This window comes from Vulpes vulpes, chromosome 3 (genome assembly GCF_048418805.1).
Source record: "Vulpes vulpes isolate BD-2025 chromosome 3, VulVul3, whole genome shotgun sequence".
Taxonomy (NCBI): Eukaryota; Metazoa; Chordata; class Mammalia; order Carnivora; family Canidae; genus Vulpes; species Vulpes vulpes.
Genome location: NC_132782.1, coordinates 20,863,487 through 20,869,288, shown reverse-complemented (window position 1 = coordinate 20,869,288; position 5,802 = coordinate 20,863,487). Strand labels below are relative to the sequence as shown.

The 5,802-nt window shown below is 40.2% G+C and overlaps 1 pseudogene; it reads left to right on the top strand.

The window, feature by feature from the left end:
* The first annotated feature begins 255 nt into the window (after positions 1–255).
* LOC112916513 (dynein light chain roadblock-type 1 pseudogene) lies at positions 256–604 on the top strand (annotated as a pseudogene).
* Positions 605–5,802: the final 5,198 nt, after the last annotated feature.

Sequence of the window (5,802 nt, the reverse complement as noted above, 5' to 3'; positions counted from 1 at the left end):
CTCCTCCTTCTCCCTCTACCACTCCTCCTGCTCATGCTCATACACTTTCTCTCTCTTTCAAATAAATAAATCAATAAATGAAAGAAAGAAAGAAAGAAAGAAAGAAAGAAAGAAAGAAAGAAAGAAAGAAAAAATACATGAAGATGAAAAGTTAATGGCTTATTTATTGTTTCTTTAAACAATTTAATTTAAAACAATTTAAAGGTGGAAAGGTACCAGGCCTGGACTGAATGCTGGCATCGCAGAGCTACTGGATCGGTTAGAAATGGCAGAGGTGGAGGAGACACTGAAGCGACTTCAGAGCCAGAAGGGAATATAGGTCATCATCGTGGTGAACACAGAAGGCATTCCCATCAAGAGTACCATGGACAATCCCACCACCACACAGTATGCCAACCTCATGCGCAACTTCATCCTGAAGGCCAGGAGCACCATGCGTGAAATTGACCCCCAGAATGACCTCACCTTCCTTCAAATTTGCTCCAAGAAAAATGAAATTATGGTTGCACCAGATAAAGACTATTTCCTGATTGTGATTCAGAATCCAACTGAATAAGCCACTCTCTTGGCTTCCTGCATCATTCCTTAATGTAATAGCCCCTAAGAGTGATAGTGTTAATCATGTCAATCAACTGGCTGGTGGAAATTATCTTGGAGCCTACTTAGATGGATCCAGTGCCCACAGTCATCAAAGTCATCCCTCTGCTGGCCAGTCAGCCTTGAATTCTTGAAAGGACCTTCTTTCCTCACCTCCAGATTTTGGAGCAGGAGCTTTGAGCAGCCCACACACCCTGCTTCCTTCCGTCTGACCTTCAGTTTACTTGGCCACCCTTGGAAAAGTCTGTTTTCCTTTAACTAAAAATAACTAAAATGCTTTAAAAAATAAAAAATAAAACAATTTAAAGCCATTCTTTAAACTAAAAATATTTAGATGGATCTTCCTTTGGGGCTATTACAGTGCTCTCATCAATGAGGTAATACAAAATTTTAGTGCATGCAAAGAAAAGAACAATGTCAGTATCTTTACTTAACCTTATGTCATCTGCCTGAATTAGGAGTAAAAATGGTTATGTTATAGATATGTGCAACAAGTTCTTCAACATACATTAAACTGTGAGAGTAGCTTTTTTTATATTACCTCTCTGTAATGTTTAGCCTTTTTTTAAGTTTTAAGATTTGCAGCAATAAAAAAACATTTCTATTCTTTAAAAAACTTTAATCCACTAACATAATTATTGCACTTCAGATGATTCTCAATTGAACACTGACTACAAGTTCTTTTCTTTCCTGTTCTTTCTTTTTCAGTCAGTTTATTATATTTTTTAGTAATCTCTATACCCAACGTAGGGCTCAAACTCACAACTCTGAGATCAAGGGCTCAAACTCACAACCCTGAGATCAAGAGTTCCATGCTCTTCTGACTGAGCCAACCAGGCACCCCTCCTATTAATTCTTTTACAATATTTCAAGATTCATCTTAGCTTCAGTTAGGCAATACAATACTATTTTTCAATACGGCCCCTATTGACATGCTCATTTCATTTGTGCTCTTCCAATGACTACTGATTTTTCAAATTACTGAAAAAGAAAAGAAAAGGTAACTCTTACTTTGGTTACATGCAGGACTGTCTTCATGGGCATGCGACCTGCGCAGGCCCACAGGGCCAGGTTCAAAAGGGCCGCACACTTGGTTTAACGCTCTACTATCACTGTGTTGCAATTCACAATAATTGAATCCTTGAACTTGGGTTTTATAAGTGAAGTCCAAAGGGACAATGTAGCATGGCATGAGCAGATAATGCACATGGTATGTGTGTCTGTCATTTCTTGCCACCTCATTTTCATATAGCATTCCTGGTGCTGCCTGAACACAGAATACAGTGGATCCAGAATTGAGTTCAACGGGACTCAAAGCAAGCACAAGGCAAGCATTTTATGGAAGCTGCTGGCTTCCACAGAGTGTTAGGAGAATGCACATGAATCAAGAAGCAAAAGAAAAAAACAGGTGAGACAGCTCTTTGCAGCATATCCATTGTGGTAGTAAGAACAAAATATATATGCATGTGCGAGCTACAAAACGCAAATTGTACAAGTCTGGTGACCCTGCATGCAAGTTAAATGTTCTCATATAATTCGAATAAATATATTAGAATAAACTTAAAACTGAAATTCCACAATAAAAAGATGAATGGTAAAAAGCATGCCAATAACTTAAATTGTTTGATTCTTCTTTACTTAGAGCAGCATTAAATAAACTAAAAACACCATGACAAGTCAACAGAGATACTGTGGGAAAAGGGAAAAAGCTTATATTTTAGTCCCTTTAATGACATGTTTTTTCTCACTTTTGAACAGGCAAGCAGTCTTCCATTTTCATTTTGCACCAGGCCTCACAAATTCTGTAACCAGCTCTGGTTATGTGTTCTCTGTCTGCCCAGAAACCCTCCCACAGGAAGCATCTGTCTTCCATTCTGAAGTCATTAGTTCACTCTGGCAGCTCAGGTTTGGCTGGAGAAAGGACATCTTTATTTGGGTGAATAGGCAGCACTAGCAAACTGAAGCAAAAGGAATAATCGTGTGTCCTGAAATCTCGTATGGTAAACGCTCAGACTCTTATAGATTAGGTTTTCTTTCCTTTGTTACCATTTACAAAGCTGTGAATTTTTCACACTGAAGAGCAGGTGTCAAAATAAGTGTTTTTCCTTCATTACTTCCTTACAAAATCTCAAGACTTCCAAGGGCCATCTTGCTGTGAATTTTCTTTTCTTTTAGAGCTCCTAGAGCTCCTAGCCAGTGTGGCTCAGTCAGTTAAAAGCCAGACTCTTGATTGGGCTCAGGTCATGATCTCAGAGTGGTGGGATGGGGGTCACGTGTGGGGCACAGTGGGGAGTCTGCTAGAGAGTCTCTCTCCCTCTCCCTCTGCCCTCTCCTGCCCACTCTCTCTCTCTCTCAAGTAAACAAATAAATATTTTTTTTTAAAAGATTTTATTGGGGTAGTCCGGGTGGCTCAGCGGTTTAGCACCATCTTCCGCCCAGGGCCTGGTCCTGGAGATCTGGGATCGAGTCCCATGTCGGGCTCCTGCATGGGGCCTGCTTCTCACTCTGCCTGTCTCTGCCTCTCATGAATAAATAAATAAAATCTTAAAAAAAAAAAAAAAGATTTTATTTATTTGAGAGAGACAGAGATAGCAAGAGAGAGAGAGCATGAGCAGGGAGGAGAGGAAGCAGCAGGCTCCCCTGCTGAGCAAGGAGCCCGATGCGGGACTCCATCCCAGGGCCCCGGGATCATGACCTAAGCCGAAGGCTTAACCAACTGAGCCACCCAGGTGCCCCTACATAAATCTTAAAAAAAAAAAAAAAAAAAAAAAAACACTAGACATGACCCAAGACTACCAAAAACTGGGTTGTTAATTTTCATTATGTGTTTTTCTGTCATTGTCTCTGATGAACCTCCTTCAGAATATTTCAACAAATATTTATCGAGAGCCAGCTTTGTGAGAGGCGCTGAGCTAGGCATTTGGGATATCAAGGGAGAAAGAGTCCCTAGCCTCAAGGGATTTACATGGAAAAATTTCCAGAGGAAACAAGTAAAGCCAAAATTTGATGATGAGTGATCTAGTGGCTCCTAGAGTAAGTTCTTTGTTTTCTTCTTTTCCCCACACAAACTAGTGAACTTTATCTCTCCTGGTTCATAAATCAGTCCCTGCTAACAAACTAAGCACATGAAGTTAACTTAGGGTACCACTGGATAAATATATCAAGGCTGCCAGAAATGGCAGGAAGAGGTTAAAGCTGACTCATTTGGGAGGAGAAAATGCTCCTTTGAAAAAAAGCTGCTATCCTTATGAGTGGGAAGTCTCGGCTTCTCTGATTTGAAAATCTAAGTACAGAAATGCTGCTTTGGAGAATCTAAGCAAAACGAAACTCTCCAAATCCCAAATCTGCGATTCAGAGTAGCTCCATTGACAATGATCAAAACCATTCCTCAAGTTGTGACAGGTGCTGTTATACTTCGAGAGTCCATTTATCCAGAAGTCTCTGAGGTCTTTTCTTCAACATTCACTCACTCTTCTTCATTCTCAACACCCACATTAGCAATAATAACTTGCGATGGGCTTCTAATACCAGGCTCTTGAGAGTTGGCTTGTGGTTCTGTTACAGACATGTTCCTGAACATGACTTAACATATTTAATGCTGGGAGGCAGAAATCCTTTGGAACTTGTTTTCATGAAATGCTTGTGGATCCTCTTGCCCCAAACAGTCCTCAGTTACATAATATTTATCTAATCCCCAACATCTATTCTTTCCTTCTTCTTGGCAATAGTATTCCTGATTTTTAGCTGAGCACATGGCCACCTGGTATAAAGACCTTTCCCAGCTTCCTTCCTTCTTCAACTAAGAGTGGCCATATGATGAAATTTTATCTAACGTGATAAAAGCAAGATATATGTATATAATATTTTTCTTTCCTGTTGGCTGGAAGGCAAATGTGACAGCTGAGGGCTTAGCATCCACTTTGGACCAGGAGATGGAACACTAAAGACAGTAAAACAGAAAGACAGGAAGAACATACATCCCTGATGACTTCAGGCACTGCTTATTTCTGGACTTTTACATGGAGAGGAAAAAAGCTCTCTTGTTAAAGCCACTATTATTTTGGTTTGCTAGAGCTAATCCTAGCTGATACATTTTCCTTTAGATGCCTGTTTCATCTTTCTTAGGTGAACTCAGTCTTAATATTTATACTTTTTTTCTACCTTGAAAATGATTGCTCCTTCTGCTAGAGATTCCTTAAGGAAAGTTATGCTTCTCACAACTCCGGTTAACTCTAGTTTTTAAAAGGATTTAAACAGCATAACAATTGCAAATATTAAATCAATAGCTACAAATATCAGCTATTGGTCTTCTGCCAATGTGTACTCTAATTCTGCTAAAGAATTGCATCGATTCTAGATTCTAATTCCATCTAAAGCATTCGGCTCTAAGCCCACCTCTAGCTTAGTTTCTGACCCTATCCATCCCAACCAGCTTTCACAATTTGACATTTAATTAACAAAAAAAAACAATTTTTTTTTTAAGAAACAGGGCATCTGGATTCCACCTCAAGCCTGAACCAAGTCTGATAGAAGCATCACTTCCCTTCTTAAGTGGAGGTTGGATGAGCGTTTCCTGTGGCAGCCACTGACGCTGTTGCTGGAATGGGGGAGTCAATGGATGCCAAAGTTGTGAGCCAGGAGACAAGTGGAATGCTTCCACTCCAAAAGACAAGGTGAGAACTTGATGGATAACAAAGCAGTTGGATAAATGCGTTATAGAGTCACTAGTGGAGAAGGTCTCAATGGGATGGGGAAGTACCCCACTGGGTCTGAAAGAGCAGTTTAAGATTTAGTCCTGAGGCAGAGTAAGCAACAGAGGATCTCTTTGCCTAGTTCCCTGCAGACACAAGTGAGAGAAGTTCCAGTGGCCTTAAAATTAAAAATAGAGCCTAAAATCATAAGGAAGCTACTACAAATATGAGCTGGACATGGCAGGTTAAGGTGACAATCTTAGGGAAAAGTTGTAACTGTGGTTAACATGAATGAAAATTAAGGTACATAGGGATGCCTGGGTGGCTCAGTGATTGAGCGTCTGCCTTTGGCTCAGGTCATGATCCCGGGGTCCTGGGGTCTAGTCCTGCATCGGGCTCCCTTCAGGGAGACTGCTTTTCCCTCTGCCTGTGTCTCTGCCTCTCTGTGTGTGTTTCTCATGAATACATAAATAAGATCTTAAAAAGAAAGAAAATAAAATTAAGGTACATAAAC